At 40.7% G+C, this 22,394-nt stretch overlaps 1 long non-coding RNA gene across 1 annotated transcript; it reads left to right on the top strand.

Annotated features, from left to right (window-relative positions):
- Positions 1-89: 89 nt before the first annotated feature.
- On the top strand, positions 90-4,409 carry LOC121924417. Its single transcript, XR_006102591.1, has 3 exons — positions 90-253; positions 1,360-1,441; positions 4,275-4,409. It is a non-coding gene; the product is annotated as an uncharacterized LOC121924417 (long non-coding RNA).
- Positions 4,410-22,394: the final 17,985 nt, after the last annotated feature.

Below are 22,394 nucleotides of genomic sequence, written 5' to 3'. Positions count from 1 at the left end.
TGAACCTCCTCTGAGACTGCTGATCCAGGCAGCCCCAGATCTGCCCCTGTCTCAGCCTCCTCCATGTCTTCAGAGTCTGAATCCTTGGACTGTGCCTCTTAGTCAGGCTCATGGCAGTCCATGACACCCTAGTTCTGTGTCTGTAGTTGTTAAAGGTTTGCCCAGGACCCCAAGGTCTAAAAATACTACATGGATGCTGCAAACAACAACTCCAACATGATGGTGATGATTTTCATCAGCAGCAAGAGCAAAGGTGAGGCAACTTTTTAGGTAATGAGGATGTTTCCATCCACTGAGGGACATCTTGCAAATCGTGGTGTCTGGGCTACAGTGTGGAGATCCCTTTGCAGGCAGACCACTTTGCTTTATGAACAGAGTATCTGCTTTTGACAGGCAGCAGATGTATGAAGGCTCTGAAACCTGAAACAATGAATACCATTCAGCCTCTCGCCATTACACCTCCTTATAATAGCGCCTTTGTTAAGTGAAGCATTTAGAAGACTCCCTCCTCCCTCTTCTACCTCCAAGGCTAGGTTCTGAACTATGTTTTTAAAGTAAAGGTTAAGTACCTGAGGCATGAACAGTTGACATACAAAAGAATCTAGAGTAAATGTATCATTCACTGGCAGCAATGAGGGCTTTTTCTTCCCAGCTTCGGTGCATGAAGGAAAACAAAACCAAGTTACCAGAATAAAACCATAGGAGACAGATTTTTTCATTCCTGTGTTTCTCTTCAACAAGAATGTTAACATTTTGCACTTTGTGCCTAATGTATATTTCTTCAGAGCCATCAGTCTCAAGAGGGGTTTCTTGCCATCTGCCCCAACAAGGGCTTTGGGTTCCCATAAGAAAAGTTCCAACTGGCAACAGGAATAAGGACTAATGAAAATATTGAGGTTACAGTTTTGCCCATGGGATTTCAGAAGTCTAATGGGATTGCTGCCTTTGACTGGTTGCAGGTGAATATCTGTCTGTAAAGAAGCTGAAGGCAAGAAGTGAACAAACTCTAGCTTATGATAGTGCTGATACAAGGTTTTACTTTGTAGGGCAGGGAGGGCAGGGATTAGCTGTGCAACTGATAGGCTGAGCCACCTCTCTATCACAGAGGTGCTGGGTTGTCTGGTTTCTGAATGCAATTAGCTGAGCTGATTTGACCATCTGATGAGCTCCATCTGATGAAGGGGGCCACTGATCATGAAAGTTTATGGCTAATAACTAAAGAAAGGAAAAGGGGGAGAAATCCTTAGTCTTTGTTGTTATCATTGTTTTTGTGAACCATCAAGTCGTTCTGACTTACAGCAACCTAGGCTGAACCTATCATGGGGTTAATGTGCTGTTATTCTTTGTTTTTGATTCTAGGCTGTGGCTGTTCTGACCAAAGAAAGAGAAGGAAAGTTGTAGGAAAGGAGAAGGAACAAGGGACTACAGCTCAGGAAAAAAGGTGAGTGCTGGAAGATCTTAACGTGCAGTGATACATAAGAGCCTTTAAGTACAAAGATGTACTGTTTCTCTGAAATGTGGTGCTGGAGGAGAGTCCTGCAGATACCACCGACTGTCAAAATGACCAATAAATGGGTCTTAGAGCAGATCAAGACTGGACTCTCCTAAAACGACTAGAACGAGGCTATTGTGCTTTGGTCAAATCATGAGGCAACATGGTTCATTAGAAAATATGATAATGATTAAGATGTATGAAAAGAGGAATACCAAATTTCAGGTGGATAGACACAATCAAGGAAGCCACAACCCCGAGTTTGCAAGACTTTATCAGCTTTAAAAGACAAGGTGCCTTGAGATATATCCACACAGCAGAATTAGAGCAGTTTGACAATTGCCTGACTCTGTCCTACAGAATCCTAGGATTTGTAGTTTGGTGAGGTATTCAGCTTGGTCCGTGAGAAAGTTCTGTGGTTTCACCAAACTACAAATTCCAGGATTGTGGAACCCTGCTTTAATTCTGCAGTGTAGATACCCTTGGAGGTCCCTCATTCATAGAGTCACCATAAGTTGACATCTATTTGATTGCAACTAACAACAACAACAAGAGGAAATTTCAAGGAATATGGGAAGAAGTGAGGGAAAACAGAAGCAGGAGTCTGCATTTCAGTAGAAGAAAATGAGGAGAGAATGAACATATGGCTTGCTGCTGTTGTTATTCTCATCTTCATCATAATTATCAGCAGCAACAGCACCACCATATATTTTTATAGAACAATCACTGTACATGGTGCTATACTGTTTCCAGGCCTAAGGCTAACAATCTAAAGACACAACACACAAGGAAAAGGGGTGGCAATGGCGGCAGAGATTAAGTCCAGCAGAAACTCTTTTCTTCTCTCCCTCTGGTCAGGGTAGTGGCAGTTGGGATGGGTCAAGGATGGGCTTTAATCTGCATCTGGGCCTAAACTCCACTTTTGAACTTGTCATCTTCCAGATATGTTGGGCTAGAAAGCCCATCATCCCCAGGTCCCATGACCAATGACCATGGTGCTTAGGATGATAATGGGGTCTATAGTCTAATGATCATGGTGGCTTAAGACAATGAAAGTTGTAATCTGACTCCTCTGAAGGGCAAAGGCTAGAAGAGGCATCCATGTTCAAGAGCTGCAGGACTGTGAAATTCATTTTACTGATTTGACATACATAGCCAAATCACTGGTTGTAGCCAGGCCTCTAATCTAACATGGAAGTTCAACCAAAACTGACATACATCTCCTTGAAGTCAGGCTGTGCTTCTCTCCTATTTAATGAAGACCATCTAAGATCTCAAAAGAATACCAGGTAACTTACATGTTACACTTGGGTTTTTACAAATCAGGGTAAGATGTTAAATAACCATAAACCTGCTGCCTACTATAATGCATGTGTGTGTATATGTGTGTAAATGTGTGTATGGGCATGTGCATGTGCATATCTCTCTCTATATAGTTCTCCCTTCCTGCAGCTCTGAACAAGCTATAACTACTTAGATTAGCAAAACTTTTACAAGCAGGGATGTAAAGCAGATTTATCTCAGTGTCAGCTTTATCTGATCCTTTCAGTCTTGCACAGTTTGGATAGCTTCCTTTGTTACAATAACCAGCTTTCAAACATCTATATCCTCAAGGTATTAAATATCAGCCTCTAGTGTACCATTTGAGGATAAAGGATTGAGAATACTGAAGTATTCTTTGTGTGTGTGTGTGTGTGTGTGTGTGTGTGTGTGTTGGTATGCGTGCACACACATATACATGTATATACAATCAGGGGATTCGCTGCATACTACTGACCCAGGTGTGACCCACAGGAACTATGGAAAAAAAGCATGAAAAGGTATTTCATTTCATGTCTATTTGAAACTCAGTTCATTAACAGCAGACTTTGAGACTTCTTGGATGAGAACTTTCTTTCAGTGTCCTTATTTTGTAACTAGGTCTCCAAAATAAATGGTCAGTAGAAAATTCAGTGAGCAGACTTTTTTTTACAGTATCTTGTATTTTTTAAAAAACAGAACAAAAAGTATAACTTTCTGATGAGCCAATAGCACCATTACATGCCCACAGAAAATTCCAAGTACAACACGCTGAACTGGGAAAAAGTACCTTTTTTGGACAACAGCTCCCAGAATTCCTCAGTCAGCATGGTAAGTGGCTACACTGGATAGGGGATTCTGGGAACTGTTGACAAAAACTGTTACTTTCTCTAGTTCTCTTAGTACCTTTGGGGTGATGTAAAAATATTGGCGATGGCTGCCTTCTGCTCTTGTCTGTGGTGGCTCTGGCTAGTGAAGCTGGATACTGGGTTGTCTAATTCATCCACCATGATCAGTAGCTGCACGTCTGTCACTCAGCTAGCTAGGTCAGGTTTGAGTCTCTCCCTGCTTTGTTTATCAAACTAAATGTTCATTTATTATTTTAATTATTTAATCTATTTATATCCTGGCAATCTTCTGTCATGGAACTCAAGGTAACGTATCTTGAGGTTCCCAACTGGTCTCTTATTCAGGTCCTGAACACACTGCTTAGCTTCAGCAAGGTGGGTCTATTGTGTGTCCTCTTCTTGATGTTCTTAAGGAGGATCACTTGCATTTCTGGTCCATTCATTGGGCTCTCTCTTCACTCTTCACTTTATTCACTGGTTCAGCTAAATGAGACTGTACACCTGTAGGCATTATAGGACAAAGGGGCTTCTGGCCTACCTTGATGATACAGCGATTTGGTTGTATGTGTAAATCACTGCTTGTGAAAGTAGTGCTTACCCATTGTCTTACCACTTTGGGATTTACTTCTTTGTAGTCATGCGTAGGAGTATCTTGGAAGATATCTCAGCCTTGAGGAGGGACCAAGCTTGTTTTCTGCTGCTCCAGAGAACAGGACCCTGAACAATGGATGCAAGCTACAAGAAAAGAGATTCCACCTCAACATTAGGAAGAACTTCCTGACAGTAAGGGCTGTTCGACAGTGGAACACACTCCCTCAGAGGTCTTTAAACAGAGGCTGAATGGCCATCTGTCAGGTATGCTTTGATTTTTTTTTAAAAAAAAGTCAAAAGTTTAAATATCAATTGCTTTATGTTTCTGTATTTCTGAGATCCTTCTTTTACATGGTGATTGGTGAGCCTCTTGCATGATTTTTTTAGTTTACAAAACAGTCTGAATAATAAGCAACAGAAACATCCATAGAAAATGATCCATAAATCATATTAAAATCCATGAATCCAAATGATTGTTTTTAATCCCACTGAACGACTGTGGGGCAAACTGTTTATGCTCATTTTGAAATGAAATGTTTACAACCACCTATTTATATATATTCTCTTTAAATATTTAGCTACCTCCTGCTTCTCTGGAATAGAATTTGTGCCATTACCCTTATAAAATGAGTGTACAGTTCTAATATGGTTGTTCCTAACAGTAACTAATTTCCTATAAGCTTTAATAGAGTGAAAATTTTACCCTGGAAATGCTAACCAAGATGAGCAAGGCAACCTCATTCCCAAGCGGGCCATACATTTCAGCTTATGGAAAGCAGGGAATGACACATTAAAAGCAAATTCTGTATTAGATGATGATGATGATGATGATGATGATGATGATGATGATGATGATGATGAATATATATATATATATATATATATATATATATATATATATATCATCTGGGAGGTAGGTCTCAATAAATGGCTTTAATGTAAGCTAGATTCTAAGTACATGGATCCAGAACTTGGAAAGGTGCTTTTTAAAAAGTAATTCATTCTTATTATTTGGTATGGTATTTTAAAAAGTAATTTACTGTTGTTATACATTATCACTGTTTAAAATAAGTAATTCACTGTGTTATTTGTTATGTTGCTTTTCTGTTATTTTTGATTGCTTAAAAAATAAACATATCCCTTAAGGCGGTGTGATGACTGATTGTCAAAATACCTCTAAAATGCCCCCAAATGCCCTTAATACACAACTTTTAGTGAGGTAAACTGAAAAGGTTGGCCACAGTGCTGGGAAGTGCTTTTCACTTTTACATTGACAGTGAAATGCAACTTTGTCAACCTTTGCCCTCATCCTCAAAGGACCTTTATAGGTAACAGTGGGCTTGAACAGGCAGGCCAAAATAAAGCTGCTTCAGGCCACTTTGGAAGTGAGCTATTTAAATGAAGCATGTGTCCTAAAAGGCCGGAAGCCATGCCAAAGCCATGCTGCTGTCCTAAGGACTGGAGCGCAGCTTTGGCACAGCTTTGGGCCTCTTAAGATGCGTGTGTCATTTAAACAGCATACCTCCAAAGTGGCCTGAAGCAGCTTTATTTTGGCCTGTCTGTTCAGGCCCAGTATCCTTTAAAGCTCTTTAAAGTATCTTTTAAAAAAGTTTTTCCAGAAAATAATGGTTGCTTAAAGGTTAGAAGGGAGTGAATTGGATCCTTGATTTCTTGATGCTGGTGTTCTGTGGGCCAGTTTAGATACTCTCCACACAGAGTATGTCTGCCAGTGCAGTTTTGTGCAAAAACAGCTTCTCATCTGATGCAACAATGTTCACAGATTTCCCTGTGGTGATCCACATGAGTGCACTGATAAAACCTAGATCTTCCCCTCCATGCTTCATGAACCTTGATATGAATGAGTGTGAACTTGTGAGCTGAGACTGTCAAAATTATTTTGCAAAGGCCTTAGCCCTGAACAGATGTTCTAACACTAGGCACAGTCCTTGTGTGCTGTATAGATGTCGGCTCGGTCTGCATGATCTCCACGAGGGGGAAATCGTGCATAGAAAGGCAATGCTCTGTGTGGACGCTTGTAAGTTCCCATAGGCTTTGCAAATAAGGAACAATCAGTACTGTGAAGGTCTGAGCGGATGCTGTAATCCCAGCCTCCCTGCCAGTCACTGATTTACAGTTGCGAAGCATCTCTATAAGGACATGCAAAGAAACTTGTTGGATTGCACCAATGTTCTATCCAGTTTAGCAGTCTATTCCCATAGAAGCCAAGCAGATGTTTGGTCTGGACTGAAAGTTAGTTCAGTCTGTCATGTTTAGTCTACAGAACTGAAGACAAAGGAGAGACATATGCTTTCTCAAATGGAAAAGGCAGTTTAAAAGAACAACTGGCCCCCATGCTCATAGAAGATAAGATAAGGACAACAGGCTTAGATTAAATTTTGGAGTAGTAATGACGGAGGAGAAGTGTTTTAACTGCAGACCTGCAGTAGAAGGAGCAAGATGGAAGTATCATGAAATTTTATTTATCGGTCAGGCATGTTAGAGTTAGCAATCTTTGCATACCCATCCTCACCCATTGCTAGTTTGCATGTTACTCTACTGAGGTGTAGGCATAGCATATATTTACGGTGACTTCTATGCCCTCTCTTTTCCTGCACCCTGCAGTCTTTTTCTCTTCACATTGACTCTTCCATTAGACTATGCATATGTTTTTGCAAGTAAAGCTAACTTTATATGTTTTACAACAAAGATTAGACTTGTTTCTTTTTATCTACTAGATCCTGTGTGTGTGTGTGTGTGTGTGTGTGTGTGTGTGTGTGAGAGAGAGAGAGAGAGAGAGTTATCATTATCCAGATTGCCAACTGATTACTCTGCTTGAGAAACCCATGCATATCACATTTCCCAACTGTGTATATGTGTGGGACAAAACAATTTAGTGTGAAAACAGTTGGAGAGCCCTTGCAGTAGATTCTTCTGCCTTGTGGACTCAGGCTTCTTTACACATCAAGGTGTGTCAGGCCTAGGAATTAAATTTTTAAATATATATTTTTAAAAAAATTATCATCCCAGACACGAATGAATAATTCTTTTTTATTCCATGTTGCAAGAAAATTATAGAAAATTATTCCGTTCTTAAAGACTATTAATGGTCTGGAACTTATGCTGTGCAAAAAAGTGAATTCTTTTGGTGCACTGCCTGTACAGAAAACAAGTTTCCTGCTCAGAAAATAATGTTTTTGGTGTAGGAAACTTGTTTTCTATGCTCTCCTATGTGAATGTTCTCAGTGAATAAGCCTGGAACTTGCCTATCTATGATTCCCCTTATTAGGGACTTGAGAAATATTTGAGAAACCCATTTTTGGCCATTCTTGCATATTTTTGAATATTCTTTCTAAGCCCTAGTTAGGACCTAGTCCCACAACACAATGCCAAATATGTGATCAACTTTCACCCTTCAAAGCAGTTAAAGAAAAGGTTAGCTGGAAACAACATGGGCCAAAATGTATGAATCATGGCTATTCTTTTCTTTTCTTTTTCTTTTCTTTCTTTCTTTCTTTCTTTCTTTCTTTCTCTCTCTTTCTTTTTGGTGATTTAAACTGAATCAAACCCCAGACTTGCAGGATAGCCCCTCCATCCACACCCCAATACAGAAAAATTGGTGTGTCTTGAGGACAGTTATTATGCTTGTCTCCATTGCACTTAGATTTGCCTTCATCTCTAAACGAAGATTGTAGGTTGCAATAATGCCATACAGCAGTCTTCTTGATTTCTTTTTATTTCGCGTTCGCTTAGTTTTTCTTGCCCTGCCCTATAACATATATTCATATACACACCAACCTATATAACCTCTCGACAAAATGGTACGTTCGTATTCAAGGTTGATTGTTTCCCCTCATGCATCTCAATAAGACGGGAAATGTAAGCAAGAGCGCTATTTCTGCAAGAAATCACTGTGTGTCCTACACACCCATCTAATCGTGGAGGTTGTATCTATTGCAGGTTTCTCTCCCACGTCTCCCCAATATTTATGGATAGCAGTGTATCTTTCACCCTCATCCCTTTTGCAGGCTCTAAATGAAAAGCAACTTTCAAGCTATTACTGAAAAAAAAGAAAAGAAAAAGGGGGGGGGTATCGTAGAGAAAATGTTCACTTGCAAATTATATATTTTTTTCCAGGTTAAAAGTATATAATTTCACAAGGAACACATCAGGACTTATCCCACTGTGAAACTATTGCTCAATTATTCTCAGCAGTGGTGAGCTGCCTATAGTTCTTTACTGCCGCATAACCCCTGTGAATCCACAGATCCAGCATTGAAGATGACAGCTGATGCTGGGTTATTGGTGCATGACTCCAAATGCCATAACAGCATGAGCCCCTTTTCCAGGGGTTCCTGGTGCTTGCCTAGTTCATATATGTCACGAGCTTGGTTAATCATAGTTGACTTGTGCTGTATGGCAATGACATATTATAGATGTCTACATTCCGGAGCGGTTAATTAAAAATAATATTACCATGTCTGTCGTCTTTCTGGGTGATCAAGGCAAAACGTAGAAGCCATGGTTCCCACTTGCACTTTAAAGGCTCCATGTAAGTGGACAGACACGCAAGTCAAAACCAAAAGAGAATGGGTCACTAATGGAAAGATGATTAATTTGTAAGCAGTAGCTGGGACCTCCCCAAATGCAATAAACAAATAAGCAGAATGGAGAAATGTAAAGAGGAAAGCAGTGCCAAGACAGAAGGCTATGCCACAGAGGGAAACATACAGCCCTAATGAATTCATGCACTATCTTTGGTTTTGGAGTTCAAGGTTTGGGAAGTGAATGCAGAATCTCGTTAAAGATTTATATACAGGACACGCTGCCAGTCAAACGTGATGCAGCTGGAAAGAAGGAGGGGAGGGAAACGGAGTCTTTTGACTCATCAAAGTGGGAATCTATAACTCTTGTCAGTTCTGTTGGAAAAATAATTCTGTTAGGATGCAAGCAACACATTTTGGATCTTGCATTTCCCTTTCTTAGTCTGAGTAGGACTGTGATTAGAAGGTTGACTGAAAGTCACTAGTTGCTGAGCTGAATGAAGAATCAGGCAGAGTAGTGAGGATAGAAATGTATACATTATAACAATGCACGCACACACACACACACACCATCCAATGCATGGATTTAATTACAAGTGTGCAGCGGAGGGGATGTTAAGCAGTAGACCAGAAATAACATAGCAAGATATGGTTGCACGGAAAGGGGAGGCAAACCCCAGACCCATTTGTCTAATTGACTTGGAGTGCTGGAATTTATTATATATTCTCTGAACATTTATGTCAGCAACCTGATGCAAAATCTTGGAAAGGATAGCACTATTTAAAAGAGGAAGAAGCACCTTGTTGTTTAAAAACAGCAATAATTTAAACTCAAGACAGTTGCAACAGTATGCTATCTCCTCATCATCTTTCCTTGTTCCATCACTTGGGTAGATTGTGGGAAAGAGCATTTTTTGTAAGAAAAGAAAAGAAAAGAAAAGAAAGAAAATGACAGGATGGTACTGACTCCTCCCTAACAGCACAACCGATCCAAATAGAAATCATTTATTCCTTCAAGTTCAAGATATAGTGTCTAGAGAATACACATTACCCTTACTAATATTGCAGGTCTCAGCAACTGAATCTGCTCATTGGCTAGAGTGAGAAAGCAGTGACAGTTCAATCATTTCTTCAAAATGCCTACCGATTGGCAACATTTTCTGTCTTGAACATTGCCTGGAGTTTAAAATCCAACCGTTAGAACCCACACCCTTCTATACCCCTTTTCTCTGTTCTTCAGAAAAACAACTGTTTTCTACTCATTTTAGCCTACTGTGGCTCAGCAGACCAAACCAGAGTCCATCAAGACAATGTACTTCCTGAGATGAAAGATAAAATAGAACCTCTCCACTGTTTATTCTGAGTGGTAGTTGTACTGGCAGAGAGACAACATTGTCCACCACACCCAAAGACAAGGTAGCATAGGGATGTAGGACAGGTAGCATAGGACCTATGGCTCTGTCCTCTACCACTTCATTGGTGTCCCACTGATGGCCACCTGCCTGATGGTAAGGCAAGTGCAACAGAAGAGAAAAAGATACAAATAGTGACCGTAGCCATTTTTAATTATCCAGCCTTTGGGTAGAGCAGAGTAAGGAGCGTTACTAGAACATCTTGTTTGGCTGTCCTCTTCTAATAGGAGAGTAAGGTTCTCAGTCATGGAGGTGCGGGCAACATGCATGTATAGGAATCCCTTCTTCAGATCTTACCCCAATATGTGGGACGAGGGGGGCTGCTGATAAAATCTTGCTGTTTCATCTTACTTGTGTGTCACTGGGATTGTATTCTCATGGAATATAACAGCCAAATATGGCTGATGCTGCATGGTGGCGGCGGCGGAGGGGAGATATATGGCTTCTTTAAAGGTCTGTCCAGTCTAAGCCCTGTTTAAAGATAGGGAACCATAAAAAGTTTGCAGCTGTCCTTCAGCAATTTGCACCTGGACAGCAGGCTTACAGATCACCTTGGGGTCTTCTGCATTTCTTCTCCACTATGAGGAAGAAATGTTAGGAAGAAATTCTGGATGGTAAGAGCTATTTGACAGAATGGGTTACCTAAGAAGGTGGAGGAATCTTTTGTTGGTGGGTGGTTGAAATAAAAAGTTGGGTGCTCACCTATCCAGGCTGCTTTAGCTATGTGTTAGCTACAGCGGTAGAGGACTGAACCAGATTCATGCTACTTATGGTGGTACGCCAGTGGTGCTGTTTGTCCACAAACCATCAGTTGCTGACCCCTTGAGTGTTTCCAGGAAATTGAGAAACAGTTGTAGCCAATGGACACAAATACCTCTGGCACAAAGGGGGAAAAAATGCTGGTCTAGGTCCTTCCAACTTCATGATTCTAGGAGATGTGTGATACAGTATTTCAATTAAAATGATAAAATCTGGACATAATAATTTCTAAAATCGCACCTATGCATTTATGTATTTGTAAAATGTCATGCAATTTTGCATCTTTTTTTCTCTGATTGTAATATATTCTTTCCCCCTCCCCCCTTTCTGGCAATGTTTCAGTAGCAACTAGGCTTGGACAGCCAGCCAAAGATACATCAGTCCCTGAGGCAAAGGGCAAAATAATGACAATGTCCCTGAAAATTCTGTACACTGAAGCCAACTAGTCTACCAATGAAAAATATAATCATCAGTGTCCCCTGCAGTATGCATAATAGCCAGCTCTATGGCACATGCTGATTCTTGATCCACATTTGCAACTCCATCAGCATCCATTCACACCCATTCAGACTGATGTTGCAATGTGGTGGCAGTATGCCTCATGTGAGCAGAGAAGCTTCCTCTCTCACATAATGTCTACTGGAGTAATGGCCTAATGGTAGGGCTAGTCCTGCATTGGTGAGACGTTCTTCTTCAACAAGAACAATGAGGGAGGAGGAGGAAGTTGCAACTATGTACCTTTTGTTCCCACTCCAACCTGGCAGAGGTCAGCATAGGAAAAAGCAGATTGCATTACTCACACCAAACCAATCAGTGGACTATTTATCTGTTTGCAATTGTATCTTTATTCTGTCTTCTCTCCAATGAGTTCAAGGCAACATATATCGATCTCTTTCTCACTTTATCATTCCAGCAGTCCTGTGAAGTAAGGTAGGTCATGTAGAGAGAGCAACTGGCCCAAGATCAGCCAGTGAGGTTCATGACTCAGTAGGGGCTAGAAAGTGGATCTCCAAACTCAAAGGGCATTTTCACATACACAAAAAAAGTCGGGAGTAAAAGGCATTTTCCTGGCAAAGTCACCTGATCGTGGTGAAGATTTTCAGACACATCACGATTAGAGAGGACTTATCCTGACAAGGATCAGGAATGCTCAAGCAACAAACCATTCATGGGGAAATCTCATGAATGGTTTGTTGTTGGATCTTTCCTGATTGTTCCCAGGATAAGTCCTCTCTGATCGCGACATCATCTGAAAATCTTTACTGTGATTGCATGACTTTGGCAGGAAAATGCCTTTTTAATCCCTGATTTCCCCCTGTGTGAAAATGTCCAAAATCTCAGGCCATCATTCCAACCACTTCATGACACTGAAACTCATTTTAGATGGGGTTGGGAAGAAAGGTGGAGAATAATGGTGGTGACGGGAAGATGCTTACCAAAGAAGTTTCCAGGAGCCTTCACATTCTGGCCATCATTTCATTGCTTCCACCAAACATGAAGAGTCGAATAACTCCCTTCCATTTTGTCTTCCTATTTCAGGTTCTCGTTGACTTGGTTTACCTATAATCCCACCCAACTTTCCTCCTGTTTATTATTGTTCTTGTAATCCCTCTCTTTTATTGCTCTTTCCTTCCCTCTATATTGCTTTGCTCAAAATTGATCAGAATGTTTCAGGTGAGGCCTTGCTAACACTGTACAAAGAAATTATTGCCTCTGTCACCTGAACATGTAGTCTCTCTCTGCTTGTCACACTGTAGTATTTGCCTTCACCACCCCCTACTACAGTTTGAGTTCATGTTTAATCTGTTGTCTACCATCATTCCCTAAAGTCTCACAGCATCATTCTTCCCCAGTAATAAAAATGCAAGGGGAAAATGCTCAAAGAGCAAATCGAGTGACAATTCTATACCTCTTTACCTAGCCATAAGCCCTGTTAAACTCAGTGGGACTTACTGATGAATAGACATGTATAGAACTGATTTCTAATTGTCCTCTTAAGGAAACTCAATTCACTTGCATAAGGCAATCAAACAGAGGATAGAATCTGTGTATTACATCTAGGGAAAAGGAACTCTTGCAGACTGAATTTTGAGCAAAGAAACAGGAGGAGAGGAGGCAGTACTTTGCTATTTTTGCTGCTTCTGTGTTCTAAATCTCCCACAAGTTGTTTTTCTCCCTTTGAGGATCCGTGCAGATTTACTTGTACTGTTATGCCCAAGATTGTAAGGGCAACCTGTTTATCCTGAGAGCGTATGTAATGAAACCTCTCCTCCGTGGACCTATTCACAGCAAGGCTGACGAAAGACATTGAGACACCAAATTGGTTTTAAACACCATGCATGTAACGTTTATTGAATCACACAAGTAACACAAAATTGATTATAGAGCTTTTCACTCACACTTCATACAATACTCACACACACTTTCCTCCGCCGAACATTGATCAGTTGTTCTCGAAGGCTGGGGATGACACCGTTGCCGCGGTAGATGCCAACAAAATGGAGAGAAAGTCCAGGGTCTTATACTTTTTTCTTCTCCTGCGCTTTTGGCTGCTGAAGTCTTGCATATTGTAGCCCATTTCAACTTCCTCTTTGGGAGGACGACAGGTTGTTCAGATCAGTCCGTGTTCAAAGCAACTCGTCTGTTTCAAAGTTCTCCATTGTCCTGTCAGTCTCTTCATGGCGACTCAGGAGTTAAGGTCCTTCCCGGTCATGGTTGTCACACCTGGACGGCACCCCCTTCAGCTTCCAAGTTTTCAGACTTTCCTCGCCTGGTTGCAATACTTTGTCACTCAATGCTTTGCGCAGACTATCTTGTTTGTTCCTTTAGCTATGTTTAAAGCACAATTCCTGGTTTTTGTTCTTCAGCTCTGGGTTTTAGTCAGAGCTTACTCATTCGTCTTACAGTACAAATGTGTTGGACCTGTAGGAGAAAAATTGTTGGAGAGCTATTTGAAGCAGACAAAGCATTAAATATCTCGTGCCTGCCTCTGCTGAAATCGCAGCCTCTGAATGCTGTATTCTCTCTAGAACAAGGGTGGGGAACCAATGGCCTTCTAGATGTGTCTTAAGACTCTAGCCCTGTTATCTTGTGGAATAATTCCTCATAGTTTGGTTTTTGGGGCTAATATGTTGCAAGTACTACCATGAAATGAACTCAAAGAAACCATGTTCAGGAGTATGTTATGCAAACATAGTTCAGAGACAGGAAAAGTTGTTTTTGAAAATAGTTCCAAGAATCCACCAACACCTGAGGCTGTAATGTTAAATTGTGAAAGGAGCAGTCCTTGTCTAGGATAGTGTGTCTATTTCTGGCATTGTTGTTAAGAAGATATCCAAGCTGGATGTGTCCAGAGGAGAATTACCAAAGATGGTAATGGCCTGGAAACTGGTCTGAAGGTAGGGTATATTAGCTTGAAACTAACACAGAGCTCTCACATGGAAAGGATCAGACTTATGTTTGTTGCTCTACTGGGTAGGATCAGGATTAATAGAGTCAATTGCCGGGAATGAAATTCAAGCAAATATTAGGAAGAACATCCCGGCTTTGTGCTGTTCAACAGTAGAACAGATTGTCCTGGAAGTGAGGACTTTCCTTAAAAAAACAAAAACTATTAAAGAGTGTTTTGGGGCCTTGTATCAAGGTTGTTTTAGCTTGGATTCCTACACTGGGATTACGTTGGACTAAATGACCCTTTGAATCCCTTCCAATTTCACAATTCCATGATTCACTATCTCCCACATATATGAATGCCTATGACAACAATGTTCTGCATAGGATTCCCTTTCCATGTGTCTGTGCTCAGCACAGGACACCAAGCGGGGAGAGTTACATGGTGACACTAGGATCCCGAAGCACTTGCTACCCCCCCAGTGATTATTTTTCATGTATGTGCATATATTTAATAGCAATTGGTTTGTACTTATACACACTAAAAACCCGATTCAACCTGAACTTCTTCCTCATCTCATGCATTACTCGCAGTCCAATTATAGCTTACATTTTTGAGGTTTGTTCTTGTCATCTATTGCTATGAAGGAGAACAGGAAAGTAAAATCTGAACATTTCATGTTGGTAAGATGTACAAGGACTGAATGGATTTTCATTTCTTTGTAATGTTCTCTTTTTTCATAGTTCATGTTGATAAAGCAGGTGGTGTTGGAAAGGAATATGGACAGATAAGCAAGAAAACAAATGCTGAAGGCCAAACAGGACATGCATAGGAGATTATGACTGGATCTTCTGATAGCATACCTGTGTGAAAAGCAGCTAGCTGTGTCCTAGACCGTTTGGTTCAGGCTGCATCATTGGAAATGGAGTACAGTGGGGCCTCCACATTTGCTGAGGTCAGGGGCACAGGACCTCTTGAAGTGGAAAAAAACCACAAAATAATAAAAAAAACACTATTTTTTTTACCTGAGAGAACACCTCTTAGGAATCTCTAAGTCTCCAGCACAACTCTATGGTCAACATTGCTAGAGATTGACAATTGAATCATGCTGGAGGACCTACAATGCCAGGGAGTGTTTTCTCTAGGAATCTCTTCCAGTGTGACTCTATGTGCTGATGCCAGCAGAGTCACACTGGAGGACTCTGACATCATAGGAGAATCAAATCCATGAATAATCAAATCCACAAAAGCCAAATCTGCAAATGCAGAGGGGCAACTGTATTTTGTTCCTGAGATTCACTAATTTGAACCCCTCCACATCTATCATTGCTACAGAGAGAGAATATATGTACCGATATATGCTCTATACTCTCTCTCTCTCCCCTCCCCTTCCTTTTTTAAAAAGCTAATTTCAACTTTGAGGTGGCATTGAAAGGGGAAATACAATGGCATGGACAATCCAATTTTGTATTCAACAATGTATCTTGACACTTCAGATCTTGCCTAGTTTCTTCATAGCTGCTCTCCCATCCTAATCTCTTCTGATTTCTTGATGTAGTCTTCATTCTGATTATGTCTAGCCAAGTGTGGAAAAAGTCGACCATTCAATGTCTTCATCATCTTCTTTAAGTTATTCTTCATTCATTGTCGTTATTTTTGTTTTCTTAATATTTGTTTCTTAATATTCAATGTAAACCTGCTTTGCCTTTCTTCCTTGCTTTTTTTTGGGGTAATTTTTTTCAAGTCTTTGCTATTTTCTGCTAGTATTTGGTTCATCTACACATCTTAATTGTTGATGTTCCTTCTTCCAGTTTTCATGCCTCCTTCCTCCATGTCCCAGTCTGCTTACACATATATGTTCGTGTACAAGTTAACGATAGGGTGATAAATGTATCTTGCCGGTCCCCTTCTCACTGGAACCTTCATTTCTCCATTCTGTCCATAGTGCCTCTTGTCTGAGTACAGCTTATGCATCAGGTGTTGTTCTTTAGAGTGATCCATAGTTTCGAGATCTATGCAATCAAAGACTTGCTATATCTGTTAAGCACAGGCTGATTTTCTCTGAAATTCTTTGGTGCATCCATTAGCAACATAAGTTTCCAATCAGATCCCTAGGCTTCTTCCTTCTGAACCCAGTTGGACATTAGGTATCTCTCCCTCCATAGATGACAGTCTTGTTGCAGAAATTTGAGCATCATTTAGTTTGCATGGAGAGTAATGCAATGGTTTATGCTGCAATCCCTGGCAACCACTTTCTTGGGAATTAGAATGGAAACTGATTATTTCCAATCTGTGCTTGTTTTGTTTTTATATTGTTGACGATTCTAGTTAGAGCTCAATAGATTCTGTCTCTGTAGACTGGAGCCACTCTGTTGATATTAACAGTGTTGGATACAACGATATCACTATATATCTTTGTTAAGTAGCGATGACAAAGACAGGGACTTTCTGCATTCCAAAAGAGGCACCAAACTGTGTGTCAGTGGGGTTTAGTCTATAGGGCCAAAGCACTCCCTGCTCCTGATCTACAATAAAAGGGTGCAGTCACTGAATTATGTGATTTCTTTCAATGGCAGTGCAATGCCCCAACAGCAATCGCGTCAGTAGCAATAGCATTTACCACTTAATAGTGAACTCAGACACTCTCTAATGGTTTACAATCTGTAAGCCAATTACCCCTAACAAGCTGGGTACTCATTGTACCAACCTACAAAAGGATGGAAGGCTGAGTCAACCTTGGAGCCCTGGGAACGAACTCACAACGTTGTGGCTGCATACTTGCTTTGACCACTACGCCACCAGAGCTCTGGTGATCGTGAACTGTTAGAAACAAACCCTGTCATATAGAATTCAAAGATATAACCATGTTAGCCTGGAAAATCAATATGCAAGGGATCTTGTAGTATCTTTGGACTAACTGAAAGAAAGAGTTGGTAGCATGAGCTTTTGTAGATTGAGCCTACTTCCTCTGATGCAAAGCAGACTCAAGTCTACAAAAGCTATGCTACCAACTTCTTTCTTTCAGTTAGTCTAAAGGTGCTACACGATCCCTGTCATATAGAGTTACACTTCTCTAAAGGGGCCATACAGACAGTCCAAAATAAAGCTGCTCGGGTCACTTTGAGGTTTGCTGTTTAAATGATGCAGCGTCCTAAGAGGCTGGAAGCCCACGCCAAAGCCTTCCGGCCTCTTAGGACGCATGCATCATTTAAACAGCATACCTCCAAAGTGACCCGAAGCAGCTTTATTTTGGACTGTTTGTAAGGGGCCTAATGCTACCAGAGTTCAGTGGAATAGACTACAGAGAAGGGGCTCAGGTACCTTAGCAAAGGCAACCCTGAGTCAGGAAATCTGTGGGTAAGGGTCATAGAGGTACTGTTCCCCCTGTCATGCTATTTCTTAGGTTTAGAAATAAACTAATATTGTCATTTCAGTCAGCTAATGAGATGATTCACACTTGCACACACATAATTTGATCTCATATTCCTTGATGACTACCCAGTTTTGGAGGGCTCTCAACCGCATGTGCAAACTCTTTCTCTTGAAAATATTGATATCAGATAATGTGCAAGTTCTGTCTCTGTTGATTAATCAGCCATGGCCCTGTTCACATACACAAGCCCTTCTTCGATACCAGAGTCAGTGAATGATGAACATGGGTTTGCAAACAAGCCCAGTGACATTTCCTCTACTTGTGCTACACTAGTGCTGATGACCTTATGGAGGATGTGATTCAGTCTGCGTGATCACAGGCGCAGACTGACTCACATCCTTGTTTACTGCATTGAAATCCTTGTTTGGTCTTTTTAGTTCTGAACATGAAAAAAAAATGAGCAAGAGAAATATCTGGCACAGTTCAGACAGCAGATTTCAATTCTCAGGAAGCCCAGAACGAGGCATAAGTTTGGGCAAGCTGGTCTGCCAGTACACAGGATCTATTAAGTATGCCCAGTTCCCACAGGCAAAATGTTCACTTTGGGAAACAGGAAATAAATTATGGCTGCAAACTAAAGAGATGGAATGGAGGTGCATTTTCAAAGCATGGTTGAAAGGTACAACTTGCCACACTCCAATAGTGGAATTACCGCTTTTCCTGCCTCCAATCTTGGGATACAAGATGTTAGTAGAATATAAGAAAGCAAATTTCCCCCTACTCTGTCGCCACCATTTACCATTGCATTAGGAAAAGCGTCAGGCTTGGCACACATTGCTTCAATTCTGTTTAATCTGTACTTTTCCAGGCTCAAGACAGGGCTAGCCCTACCATTATGTAAAATTAGATAGCCACAACAGGAAGCAGATTTTGAATGTCATGAAATTAAATTGTTAGTTACTTTTATTATTGCATTTTTTATTGCCAGGGATGTGGAGAGGTGTTTGTGGGATTTTCTGCCTCATGTGCCAAACAATCTGAGCTGGTTTTGAGCGTTACCTACTTGATTTGAATTAGTGGGGGTCGCCTTTTGTTGCTCTGCTTCAGATAGCAAAATGTCTTGGATCAGCCCTGAAGACTATATATTGTTGTAGTTCATTTACTAAAAAGCCAAGATGGTTTTGTAACCAGCACTATCTTTTAAAAATTATTATTGTTCAGATGGGCTTTTAACAAAGGTAAGTGCTCTATGTTCTTTTAAAATGTATTGTGCAACTTTATAGACTTTTTAGACTGTATTTTTGTAAAATATGGTTAATAGTTTAATGCTGACTTTTTGTGTGTTTTTAATTGTAATCTTTTTCAATGGGTAAGCCACCCTGAGTTCCAGTCTTAGGGAAAAGGTAGCATACAAATGAAGTGAACAAGGAGAAGGAAAAGAGGAGGAGGAGGAAGAAGAGGAAGAGGAATAAGAAGGAGGAGGAGCAGGAAGAGTAGTAGTAGTAGTAATAGTAATAGTATAGTCACAAGCAAAAAGACTTTTGGAAGGGAATGATGGATGTAGCATGTGGCTAAAGAGGTGTATCCCTTCTTGCAGAAGACAGGTTTTAGAGATGCACACACTCCATCACTACATTATCTTAATTTGATCCTATATAGATAGAATGGTGACTGGTGGCTTCCATATCAGTGGGTCAGTGAATCTACTCCAGGTTTTGGTCACAATTTAAAAAGTTGTATGAGTCCTATCCCAAAAGGTTCAGTACCATGGATAGTTACTTGAAAGTTCAAGCTGGGATCTGTGCCCCAATGATATGGAAGCCACCATCCCCCAATGTATGTATAATATGAAGTATATATTACTGATGCACTCCAAAACAGTGGGGTATGCTGTCTGGCAACAGAAGTAGAATTGAATTCTCATCCCTACCATTTGCTGCTGGGAAACCACAATTACCACTGCCTTGAAATATTGTGAATATCTATAGGTCAAAAGCAATTCATAATACAACACTCTTTACTGATTTTCAGTGTGAAAAACAATGGCTCTCGACTCTCCAGCTGTTGCCAGCCTAAGGACAATGAAGATGTTATCTCTTTCTTTTTCTAAAAAAGTTCTCTGGTGTATGGTTGCCTCTTACCGTGGCTGGATCTCACACCACTGTGATAATGTCTAAATTGAACAATTTCACAAGACAGGTAGAACATAATGGAATGTTTCCATGCCAACATTGTGCCACCCAAAGGCACTTCCGTGTGAATTTTCGCTCTGAGCCACCTTTCTTGTGTGATTAACTGATTGAAACATCCGTGTTGAAGATGGGATTTGCCCATGAGGAGGGTCAGTCATGCAAGAAAAGTTTAAACCGCCTCCAGAGCTGAAAGATATTGGAGCAGAAAAACTAGCAAACAGGTCCATGTCCTCTTTGTTCCTTAACAATTGGTGTAAGATGCAGTTCAACCATTAGGGCTGTTCCAATATATTTTACTATCTGAAGTTAAGAACAGAATTGTGTCCTTTCTCCAGTCAGCTGGGCTGATATCTAACTATTTCTTGCAAGGCTAACAATAGGACAGTGTATGCCACCATGCCAGGTGCATCAGTCCAGTTTAGAGCACCAAGGAACATTGTGAGATATACCCAAATTTGTTCTTCAGTAGAAGTGAACAGCACTTGCACTACCACCTGCTGCCAGAGGCACTCTCCTCATTCTCCTAAGTGGTAGTAGTGAAACACACTGTGTTTCTGGAGGAACTAGTTAAGAGTAACATCCTCCCAATTTGTTGGATGAATCAAAACATGTATGTGTATGTGTATATGTATGTGTGCCTTCAGGTTGCCTGCCCACTTATGGATACCCTGTGTGTTTTGTAGTTTTTTCTTAGGCAAGGAACACTCAGAGTTGGTTTTGCCAGTTTTGTCCTCTGAAATATAGCCTACATCACCTGGTTTTTGCTGGTGGTCTCCTATACCTTTATTTCATTTTTTTAAAAATTGAATTTATTTCAATTTTTTTTTAAAAAAACCTAATAAAGTATCTTCTATCTTGTCCAAGTGTGGCAATCATATAAGTGTTAAACTGCCAGGCCTAGCAGCCCCAGCCAAGACAGAGAAAGGTAAAAACAAACAAACACTGGGAACTTCAGTCCCGCAAAACCCAGAGACCCTCATAATTCTGACACAGGAGATTATCACACAGACGATAAGGACAGGAACAAAGCAGATTGCTCTCATCTTTATCCCATCCTATTTGCCAGATTGCACTAAAAATTACCACACACAGCACACTTACCTGTTCTTCTCCTGTCTGTGAAGTGTAATGGCCCCATCATTTGGTATTAACGGAAACTCCTATTAATACCAAATGCCATTACACTTCACTGACGGGAGATGAATGGGATAAGCGTGCCGTGCCGTGTATGGTACTCTTTTGCACGATCACGCAAATAGAATGGGATAGGGACAGGAGCAATCCATTTTGCTCCCATCCTTATCTTCTGTGTGATAATCTCTACAGACTGTAAATGAAAATATTCTCATGAATCCCACAATCTTAAAGTAAACTTTAAAATAATCCTCCAGAAAAACTTACTGTCGACTAGAATATACCCATGATGCTGCATTCTCATTCTTCAGTTTCTGTTTTAATTTCTTCCCTTATTATTTTTCTTTAAATTTCAGGTCAAGTGTCTTAGTCTGAAAAGCCAATGAAGTCTTTTCTTGCCTTGGTTTATTCTAATAGGACAAAAGAATAACAGTTATGTTCTCTAGAAACAATCTTGCAGCAGCCTGCCACCTTTTCACTGAATTTTTAATCTGCTTCTTCTGATTAGATTCACCCCAAGGAATCTCTGCCAAAATCTGTTTTAAACAGAATCTGTTTGGTCTTCAGCTTCAAGAGCTACGTGCTGTTCTCTTAAGATATTCATACAAAAATTGAGTCCTAATGCCAAGTGGTATTGTTTCTGAGGGCTTGTCAGGAAAGTGGTTTAGGATTAGATGGAGGAGTTAAAGGCCAGATACTTAAGCTGAATTCTTAAGGAAATTAGTGAAGTCTGAGAGCAGGGGTTTCATGTATGATGCATCACATCATGCTTGATCACAATTTTCTTCTGATAAAAGGGCAGCCAGTGGTTGCACGTCTCCAATCTGGGCAAATGATTTGCATCACCCATTTGTTTTGTAGGAAGAGAGTTTATGCAGAAAACTTAGATTTTATTTCCTACCCAGGGGGACATTTCTAATTAAGAAAACTTAGGGCCTGAACAGTCAGGCCAAAAAAAAAAAAAGCTGCTTCTGGTCACTTTGGAGGTATGTTATTTAAATGATGCATGCGTCCTAAGAGGCCGAAAGCCACCCCAAAGCTGCGCTCCAGTCCTTAGGCCTGGAGCATGGCTTGGCGCAGCTTCCGGCCTCTTAGGACACATGCATCATTTAAATGTATCAGCATCTCTACAACCACCCTACCACTGTTGTTGAGTAACTTAAAGTTGTTTCCAACTTATGACAACCCTAAGGTGAACCTATCATGGGGTTTTCTTGGCATGTTTCTTCAGATACTGTTTGCTGTTGCTTTCCCATGAAGCTGAGAGAGTGTGACTTGCCCAAGATCACCTAGTGGGTTTCCATTGCTGAGCTAACATTCAGACCCTGGTCTCTCCAAAACATGCTGCATGCAGTGAACTGT

Source organism: Sceloporus undulatus, chromosome 2 (genome assembly GCF_019175285.1).
Source record: "Sceloporus undulatus isolate JIND9_A2432 ecotype Alabama chromosome 2, SceUnd_v1.1, whole genome shotgun sequence".
Taxonomy (NCBI): domain Eukaryota; kingdom Metazoa; phylum Chordata; class Lepidosauria; order Squamata; family Phrynosomatidae; genus Sceloporus; species Sceloporus undulatus.
This window is presented reverse-complemented; position numbering and strand designations above follow the sequence as displayed.